Source organism: Nerophis ophidion, linkage group LG09 (genome assembly GCF_033978795.1).
Source record: "Nerophis ophidion isolate RoL-2023_Sa linkage group LG09, RoL_Noph_v1.0, whole genome shotgun sequence".
NCBI classification, from domain to species: Eukaryota; Metazoa; Chordata; class Actinopteri; order Syngnathiformes; family Syngnathidae; genus Nerophis; species Nerophis ophidion.
In genome coordinates, this window is record NC_084619.1 from 32352327 (window position 1) to 32363536 (window position 11210).

Here is an 11210-nt window from a genome sequence, read left to right on the forward strand (position 1 = left end):
ATTTAAAATCCCATTGTGCCATTTTAAATGTCAAAGTCAACAGAATTTAATTGATTAATTTGGACCCCAACTTAAACAAGTTGAAAAACTTATTCGGGTATTACCATTTAGTGGTCAATGATCAGTGATCGTAATATGTACTGAACTGTGCAATCTACCAATAAAAGTTTCAATCAATGAATCAATCAGAAATATTTGGTCATTGCTTCAAAAAAGAGGTACTTTAGGGGCTTGTGAAATGTTTGCTTGACTGGACTTTATTTGCAATATATGTTTTACATGAATCCCCCTACAATTTTTTCTACAAATTTAAAAGTTAATAAATACATTAGCCTTGATTCACTATGCTATTGACAAATGGCAGTGTCATGATGACCACACTAGTCACTGGACTAATAAAAACATGAACAAATTATTAGCATTTAAGATGGCTAGCGATTAGCGCACTTGTTGGCAGCTGGCGATTAGCGCAATAGTAAGCAGCGAATAGTGCACTAATTGCCAGGAAAGTATTAGCAACGCTTTACTGTATTATTTGAACATCAGAGCGTCAAACAACAACAACAAGGTACCAGTACCAGTTTGATTAAAAACTACAAACTCCGTTTCCATATGATTTGGGAAATTGTGTTAGATGTAAATATAAACGGAATACAATGATTTGCAAATCCTTTTCAACCCATATTCAGTTGAATGCACTACAAAGACAAGATATTTGATGTTCAAACTCATAAACTTTATTTTTTTTTGTAAATAATCATTTAGAATTTCTTGGCTGCAACAGGTGCCAAAGTAGTTGGGAAAGGGCATGTTCACCACTGTGTTACATCACCTAAATAAGAACGGTCTTCCATTTGTTCACGTTGCTTTAATAAATTATAGCAGAGAAATACAATAACAAAACATGTTATCAACGTATTCCTAAGTGCCGTCTGGCATAACTTCAACACGTCATCCACTTCCTGTTTGCGTGTGTGTCACAATAATAGTACCGTGGTGCAACATTCTCTATCTCCCCCCGAGCCTTTAACATATGTAAACCAAGGCTGAAAAGTAATAATGAGCAGAAATGATGTGATAATCATTAATGAGAACATAACAAATGGCGATGAGGAACATAGAACTAAAATTCACCACCCATAAACCCCATAAATGCTACCCCATCTCATAGTCTTTATGCCAGGCCGGCGCGCCGGGCTTCCTGGTGGAACGGCGCAGGCCCACGGCTGATGGTGTAGCGGGCGACTGGGAAGAGGCAGTCGATGGGGCCGCAGGAGCAGGCGACGGCCTGGCGGGGGTACTGCGATTTGGGGTCGCAGGCGCGGTGGACCTCTCAGTGAGTTGGGAAGGGTCCTTGGGAGGCCGGGCAGGTGGCAGGGTGGGCCGTGATGACACAGGGGGTTTTGACACCTTCGCAGGTACCGCCAAACTACTCAGGGGGTCAGGCAGCAGAGGCAGTGCAACAGGCGGCGGGATGCCAGTATGGGTTGCCAGGTCGTCATGAATGGACCGGGGGGTGGGCAGTTCATTGTGTACAGGAAAGAACTTGCGTAGGAATCTCCGGTTCCGAGGGGAGACCCCGCCCGACCCATCAATCTTGACGACATACTGGTCATGCTGGTGCACCTCAACGACGCGGCCAGTCCTGTCCCACTTGTTGGGATGAGGCCCTGTCTGGTTCTGTACGCGTACGTGATCCCCCACTTTGAGGGGTGGCAGGCGCTTAGTGTGCTCCGCCCAACTGTCGGCTGTACGGATGTGGCGTTTGCGGAGGGCCTCTTCTCTCAGCAACAGTGTCTCACGCCATGTTGCATGGGGCCTGTACCTCCCGGGCGGGATCGGGATGAAGTCCCGTATGGGTCGGCCAAAAATGCACATCGCAGGGGAGAGCTTTGTGACAGGGTCGGGCGTGTTGCGGTAGTGTAGTATCGCCCTCTGCACAGAGTCAGTGTCCAGCTCCCCCTTCGGGCCAGTGTTGTCCGTGATCAGCCGCTTCATAGTCTTAACGCCGATTTCCTTTGAGACATTTGTGATTTGGGGCTATATAAATAAACATTGATTGATTGATTGATTGATACTCCGTCCATCGACGTGATGTCCTCGCGGTACTGGTAGAAGCCACGGATCGCTGTGGGCATCTCTGTCCTGGACTCCGGGAAGCCGTCCATCGCTATCTCCTCCAGCGCGCACATGTCGTCATCTCTGCTGGTAGCCTCTCTGACGCGGTCCCATGTCACGGGCCGTAGTGACTCGAGTCCTGCAGCGCACCAGGTCAGGTCGCCACTCTCGTCATCACCGTTGTCATCCTCATCGCCATTGTCTGCAGTTTCTGTCTGTCGTATGGGGGACAGGATGTCGGTGTGTGTGCTGGGTGGAAGGTGGCCCATCATGGCAACACTGTTGTCCGGCAAGACCATGAGTGATGGGTTCCGAGTGCCAACTGGTCCGCGTGACATCGCGTCAGAGGCTCTGTTCTTCATGCCTGGTATATGTATCATGCGGAAGCGGTAACGCAGGGTCTTTTCCTTGAGGTTCCTGAGGCGGGGTTTGGGTATGTCGTCCAGCGCCCTGTCGCCAAGGAGTTTGAGGAAGGGCTTGTGGTCCACAGCTATGATGAGGTCTTTGCAGCCCAGCACGAAGTATCGTGATTTATCCAAGGCGTCGGCGACTGCCAGTGCCTCGCCTTCTATGGGAGCGTATCTGGACTCAGCTGCGTGGGTAAATCGGCTGCCAACCAGGGTCACCTTCCAGCCATCAGTGCAGCAGAAGGGTTTGACTGGGAGGCATAAACAATGCTTTTGGAATAACCAGAAGCCGACCCCTTCCTTTGACCAGTCCGTCGCGAGGCAAGTGGGCTTGGATTTGTCAAAGATGCGGACGCCTCGCTCGATCTCCTGGACGATCGTAGCCTTGGACTCGCGGAAGACCTCCTCCAGCTCCGGGGACCACTTGAAGCGCACGCCATGCTGCAGGAGCTTCCGGAACGGTTGCATGCGTTCGGCCATACTGAAGGCATAAGCCACCTGGTTGACAAGGCCGAACCATGACCTGACGTCGGTGATGTTTCGTGGCCGGGGAAAGTCTCTGATTGCGTCCAGGTAACGACTGCATGGCCGTACGTCGGTCATGGTGATGGTGAAGCCGGCAAAGTCCACTGTGGGAGAGGCGAAGACGAACTTCTCAGGGTTGAGGATGATGCCATTCCTGCCGCAGACGTCGAGCCATTTCACGGCCTGGAAGTAGGCTTTTTCAATGTCGTCAGCCCACAGTAACGTTACTGTCGTCCACACACTTGGTCTTGTTACCAATGTCCGTGACTACCTCGTCATATCGCCGTGAGTAGCCATCTCCTGACGCTATGTATCCCTGCGGGGCTGAGAGGTATCGGTACCTCCCCCATGGGGTGATGAACGTTGTCTTGTGGCGATCATCCTCGTGTAGTGGGACGCTGTGGTAGCCATTCCAGACGTCGAATACAGTTTTGTACATGCCACTGGGCACCTGCCTCGCCTGGTGGAAGGGGGACTGTGTGTGGTGGGTTTCACGAACAGCATGTTTGTTCAGGGCTTGGAAGTCAACTGTGCGCCGTGGCTTGCCGTTCTTTTTTGCACATATTACCATGCTTTGACACCATGTTACCGGTGTGCCAACCGGCACCTCCTCCAGTACGCCGAGACGAACGTCTTGGTCGAGGCCAGCCTTCACCTCGCTCTGCCAGTGTATGGCTACTGGGATGGGTGTGTGGTGGGCCACTGGCGTTGCCTCGTTATCGAGCATGAGGCAAAGTGGTGGGCCAGACATCCTGCGCAGGGGCTGGTGGGGGCATGTGTTAAACGCACTCTGAGCATACAGCTTCAGGAGGTGCGCCCGTAGCGCCTCCCTGTTGGCCTCTGTAGCTGGCATGGGGAGCGTAGTAGGTGTGACTGGAGGCTCTGCGCGTCGGGGGCAGTTACATGGCTCCGAAGTCGCCAGGTTGACCTCACCCAGAGTTGGGAACTTGTCAGATATCATGCCGAGATCCACGCAGGCTGTGCGAGACAGAAATATGCGGTCTGAGGTGTCGGTCACATATGCGATCTGGCGCGTTTCCAGCCTCCGGGCGTCGCTGCTCCTGCCGGCGAATCTGATGATGGCGGCCCCAAGGATGCGTATACCTTCATTGTTTGCGGCTCTCATTGTCATTGATACAGGGATGAGGTCGTCTGTTCTCAGACCTAGTTGCTGGGCGACCTTGACGCCAATCAGACAGCTCTGGCACTCTGTGTCAGCCATGGCGGGTAGGGTTACAGCGCGGGTGTGCTTTCGAAGGTCGAGTCCCAGCGCTTTGTAATCTTCACGCTCGATGGCGAGGGTGAGGCGGATGTATGGCTGTGGGTTGGATGGGCGTTTCGTCCACTTGTCGCACATATCATCATATAGGTGGTGGACCAAGGGCAGTGTGCAGATCTTGTCGTTGGCGCTATCCATTGTGAGTGTGCACAGTTCTACGTGCGCTGCTGTCTGTTGTTCCTCGCGCGCCCCATCAGCCTCTTCTGGTGGGGGTCTGGATGGGCGGCCGCCCAGACAGACTCTGTCGAGGTGATTTTGCCGATTGCATTTCTTGCACGTCTTGCCATATGCAGGGCATTCAGCGCGCCGGACGCGCCACTGCGGTGTCTTGCCATGACCTGTTTCACCACAATAGACACAGGCCTCCTCAGGTTTTGTTTTAGTTTTTTCTGCCTTTTGGCCCCCTTTGCTGCGGACGTCTTGCTGTTTCCCTCGCCGATATGAACTGCTGATCGAGTCTGTATTTTGGGTGTCAAGCAGACGTGAGGCTGAGCGCTTCCCTGATTCTTTAGCTTCAATGTACTCTACCATGTCTTTTAATGGCATATTTTGATTTTTCTCGCCCAATAAATCCAGCTGTATCTCTTGGTCTGCTATGCCCCGAGCGATCACATCACGCAGTATTTCCTCTGTGAAATCATTCATTTGGCCACAGTCCTCTTTTGTGCATTTCAGTTCTTATTTGCATGTGCCAGCCTGCCCCTTTAAACGAGCGTGGAATGACCTGATGGGCTCCTCGTGTCCCTGCCGCATGTTGGATAGGGCCACCCTGGCCACCATGATGTTTTCTGCACGGACGGCGAGTGCTTTCATAGCCAAAAAAACATCCTTTTCATCACTATTCACGAGGCTTTTGCCAGCTGCGCGAGTGAAGTCTTTTCTTAGCTCCTCCTCGCAGCACTCGAGTAGCTGCGTGACTACGTCAGAACCGGTTAATTTGGTTCCTCTTTTGTATTCGTCCCAGCGGGTTAAGAAATATGACCACGTCTCGGCCGTTCCCGCCAACGCGATGGAGGGTCGCTTGAGCTTCTCTACCTTAGCATTCATGTGTGGCTCCCTGGGGGCTGCAGTGTGTGTGGTCGCATGGATGTTCAGCATCGCCGCCACCACTGCCGCCTCTTCGTGCCGAGCCGTGTATTCACAGTTTGCGATAGGGCAACGTACCTCCATTGTTGGTTTTACTGGTTTGCGTTTCACCTTCTTTGTTTTGATGACTCACTCACTCTTCGGTCAATGGCGCGAGTGCATTCGCCTCTCGCTCATGCGTTGTTTGCATTCCGATGTCGGCAAACTCCGTTTGATAAAGTCCATATGTTTTGTTATAAATAAGAACGGTCTTCCATTTGTTCACGTTGCTTTAATAAATTATAGCAGTGAAATACAATAACAAAACATGTTATCAACGTGATCCTAAGTGCCGTCTGGCATAACTTCAACACGTCATCCACTTCCTGTTTGCGTATGTGTCACAATAATAGTACCGTGGTGCAACATTCTCTATCACCTTTTCTTTTAACAACACTCAATAAACGTTTAGGAACTGAGGAAACTAATTGTTGAAGCTTTGAAAGTGGAATTCTTTCCCATTCTTGTGTTATGTAGAGCTTCGGTCGTTCAACAGTCCGGGGTCTCCGCTGTCGTATTTTACGCTTCATAATGCGCCACACATTTTCGATGGGAGACAGGTCTGGACTGCAGGCGGGCCAGGAATGTACCCGCACTCTTTTACTACGAAACCACGCTGTTGTAACACGTGGCTTGGCATTGTCTTGCTGAAATAAGCAGGAGTGTCCATGATAATGTTGCTTGGATGACAACATATGTTGCTCCAAAACCTGTATGGACCATTCAGCATTAATGGTGCCTTCACAGATATGTAAGTTACCCATGCCTTGGGCACTAATACACCCCCATACCATCACAGATGCAGGCTTTTGAACTTTGCGCCTAGAACAATCCGGATGGTTATTTTCCTCTTTGTTCCGGAGGACACCACGTCCACAGTTTCCAAATATAATTTGAAATGTGGACTCGTCAGACCACAGAACACTTTTCCACTTTGCGTCAGTCCATCTTAGATGAGCTCGGGCCCAGCGAAGCCAGCGGTGTTCCTTGGTGTTGTTGATGAATGGGTTTTGCTTTGCATAGCAGAGTTTTAACTTGCACTTACAGATGTAGCGACCAACTGTAGTTACTGACAGTGGTTTTATGAAGTGTTCCTGAGCCTATTTGTTGATATCCTTTACACACTGATGTCTGTTTTTGATGCAGTACCGCCTAAGGGATCAAAGGTCCGTAATATCATCGCTTACGTGCAGTGATTTCTCCAGATTCTCTGAACCTTTTGATGATTTTACGGACCGTACATGGTAAAATCCCTAAATTCCTTGCAATAGCTCGTTGTGAAATGTTGTTCTAAAATTGTTCGACAATTTGCTTACAAAGTGGTGACCCTCGCCCCATCCTTGTTTGTGAGTTACTTAGCATTTTATGGAAGCTGCTTTTATGCCCAATCATGGCACGCACCTGATCCCAATTAGCCTGCACACCTGAGGGATGTTCCAAATAAGTGTTTGATGAGTATTTCTCAACTTTATCAGTAATTATTGCCACCTTTCCCAACTTCTTTGTCATGTGTTGCAGGCATCAAATTCTAAATTTAATGATTATTTGCAAAAAAAAAAAAAGTTTATCAGTTTGAACATCAAATAAGTTGTCTTTGTAGCATATTCAACTGAATATGGGTTGAACATGTTTTTGCAAATCATAGTATTCCGTTTATATTTAAATCTAACACAATTTCCCAACTCATATGGAAACAGGGTTTGTATTTTAATGCTGGACAGTTTGGGGATCCTCAGACAGACCAGACACAGTATGATAGACATTACTCGTAAGTTCTTAATGATAACCAGCACAATTCATAATAGATTAAAAATAGAAAGACTGGAAATGATCCCAAAATGTACTCTTGCTTATTGGCTGTCAATGCTTGTGGCATCTTCATAATCACTATCATCATCGTGCGGCACAGCAAATGTAATCACTTTTATTATCATTAATTACTGGTGAGAAGCTATACATTTTCAAGGATGATAGGTTGATTGGCAAAACTAAATGGTCCCTAGTGTGTGAATGAGTGTGAATCTGTGTTTGCCCTGTGATGAGGTGGTGACCTGTCCAGGTGTACCCCACCTACCGCCCATGTGCAGCTGAGATGGGTTCCAGCACCCCCCCGGGGCAATCCCAAAAGGGACAAGCGGTAGGAAATGGATGGATGGATTTATAATGTGTTTAATATTTGAGAGCAGCGTATCATAGGGTTTAGATCAGGTGTGTCAAACTCATTTTACCTCAAGGGCTGCATGGAGAAAAATCTATTCCAACGTTGGCCGGACGGGTAAAATCATAGCATAATAACTTAAGAATAACACTACGGCAACTTCAGATTGTTGTTTTTGTTTTACTTCGGCCCAAGATAGAACAAGCCAAGCACATTCTGAAAATGTACATATCACAAATTATCCTCTGGAAAAAAAAATTCAAGTTAGTTGAAAATTTTGAAGAAAATATTGGTGCATTTTCAAAAACAACATGAAGAATACAATGAACTTAGACTTCTTCTCAGTGTATCTACAAAGGAATTAAACTGTAAGTCACAGCCTAGCTGGGATTTACCAAAAAACTAAATAAAGCATAAATAAAAACTCTTCCATTTATCAACTACCTCCTTTATCATCTCCACTGTTCACTTTCTTTAAAATTTGCACAGATGACTATCATTTTCACAGAACTATATCAATGTGCAGTGTCTCATTAAGCATTTTAAGTGTGCTTACCACTTGTTTATTTTACTCCCATTTGTTTTACATTGGGCCGAGTGGGAGGAGTCGCAGCACCGCTTTAGCATGTACCTCTTGCTTGGTATACTTGCTCGCCCTGGTATAGATGATCTGCTTGCCTAACAGAATTTCTATTGCGACATCCAGTGGACACATTTACAACAGCAGTTTCTTTCATTTAAAAATGAAGCTCAGTTTTTAGCAAACTCATCTCGCGGGCCAGAATGAACTTGTTCGCGGGCTGTGTTTGGCATCCCTGGTTTAGACTTAAGCAAATCTAAAATAGGCCTTTCTAGTTCTTTTTTTTATGGGTGTGTCCATTAGTTGCAGTACAGTACGGTCTGGTAATATTAACCCCACACATAGCTAAGATCTACAGTCATAGGTATTTACAATAATCATTTTGTACTTCTCCATTTTGCAGACCAAATAAATTGTGTACAGATGCAATGTAAACAGAATTTTGTTCATAGGCTTTCCTCAATTTAGTTCAAAATTTAAGATTTAAGTGTTTTATTGTCAAGTCATCATGTGTCCAAGACACACAGATCATCAAAAATGATGGTATTCTACTCTATGTGGTTTGTCTACAATATAGTATGTAATATAACAATTACAATGCAACAGGGCAAATGATATACAGTTTAGAGAATATAATACAACATTGGGATATTTTAAATATGTAAAATTTAAGAAGGTGCACATGAGTATATAAAATATGTACAATATATACTGTACTGTATTTGTTCAAAGCTAAACTGGCCTTTGTGCATCTGCTAAATGCATGTGTTCACTAAGCACAGTTGACTGATATGATAATTTCATTGTCATAGTATTTTTAACCTTTATTTTCGTCTAGACCTGTATCGGATTGTGGTTCCTACCATGGTATTGAAATCTGACACATTTATTGACACCATACTTACCATTAGACCTAACAGACCAAAACCTCAGTGACCACCTTAGCATAGTTTGAAAATATGCTATCACCAGAAAACTGCCATGGATTGTCTCTACGTAAATGCCACCTGACAGATTTTAACGGGCAGGCTTTCTTATATGGTCAAACACGAGGAGAATGGGGCATAAAAGGTCTCATGTCTGACATTGAGGCCTGGTCTGACTTTAAAATTAAATTCACTGTTGTTTTCAAAAAACATCCTCCTAAGGAAGTAAGTTAAAATCACCTTATTCCATGGTTCATTCCTGATTTGTAAGTACTTATTTATCAGAAAAGTCAACTGTAGCAAGACTCTAAAACCCCTTTCAAGAAATAAATGAAGGGTAGCAAAACAGGACATCCAGAAATAAATGCACTCAGTCTATAAGACTTGAACTGCTCATCAACAGTACAAATCCTAAACTTTTCTGGAAAACCATCAAGTGACTTAAAACATACCTTCCTTCTGTAGTTAAATCTGATTGTTGTCACAAACAAGTCTAAGATATTTCTATGGGTCAACAAACATTTGATCAAAACCAGGTGTGCTTATGAAATACTATGTGTCTTCCTACCTATTCTCCAGTCATCTCAAGATCCATGTTTTAAAGCACTCTCTCAACTCTGGTCTCTGGTATACCTTCAGAACTTCTCAACTTGGACACTTATAAACCCCAGGCCCGGAAGATTTACACCCACTCTTCTTGAATTATTTTGCAGCCCCCATCTGTGATGTGTGCAACTTTTCCTTGCAAACTGGTGTGTTCCCAAAGGATTGGAAATCTGCTGCAGTCATCTCACTCTTTATAGGGAGGTGACAACAGACATTTGAGCTGTTACAGACCAATCTCCATTTCTAAAATGTTTTAAAAAAACCCACACACACAAGCTGAAATAACATTTAGAGAACGTTAATCCCTTTAACCCTTTGCAGTCTGGCTTTAGATCAGAACATGCTAAATGTTACGGTGGTTTTGGTTTAAGTTTATGCGGTAAATTATATTGTACATGCCACAGACAACAGAGAGTATTTTCCTGCTTTTTTTGTGGATCCAGCAAAAGTTTTTGATTCTGTCATTGGCGCCATACTACTCAAACGATTACAGAATATTGATCTTTCTGAGAGCTGTATCACTTGGTTTAGCAGCTGCTGTCCTGGGCACACACATTCAGTGAGGGTGGAGGGCCAATTTTTAGCCCCAATGCCACTTTGCGAAGGTGTTCTGCAAGGTTTTATACTAGGTCCAATGCTCTTCAATACATCAACAATATAATCCACTATTGAATACTATCTCACATATTTGTATGCTGATGGCACTATTATCTATACCTTTAGATCCTCACTCCACACTGCCTTGTCTGAGATGCAGACAAGCTTTATTAACATTCAGACTACACTCTGTAGTCTACAGTTACCATTGAACATGTACAAGACTAAACCAAAATGTCTTACAAATCGATCATCTGAGGAATAGTCTCTCTCTGAATGGTTTTGCTCTGCAATTTGTCACTTGTTACAAATACCTTGGAATTTAGCTTGACAGTTCACATTTTTATTTATTGGTTTATTCACAGGGACAGTGTACATCAATTAACATTGCTGTAAATGTACCAAAATTAGCCAATGAGCTATTTTTCATCTGTTGTCCCTATACATATCTTAAAATGCTCTACCTAAAACAATAAATCGATTATACGGTGAACAAAGTAATCCAATTGAAAAAACTGCAAAATATACATCATTATAAAACCCCTGTCAAAACACAATGTACATATAAAATAAACTATAGTAAAGGCAGGCAAAATCATCAAAATAGAAATGTGCAACTCATCAAAACAGCTTTGACGCGAGTGGCAGCACAGTTGGTTTGGAGGAAGAACACACACTGTTAATCTAGGGCCCTAATGTCCCCTTAAGTGAAATAAGGTGTGCAACTATGAGGATTCTGCACCACTTCAACCAAAATTCAAATATCATTCAAGCTAATCCACTTTATTTATATAGCACATTTAAAAAAACAATTAATGGTTGACTAATGGCTGCACAGTAGGTAAAACACACATTTAAACAGAGGTTAAAACTAAGGACAGTTTCGTGT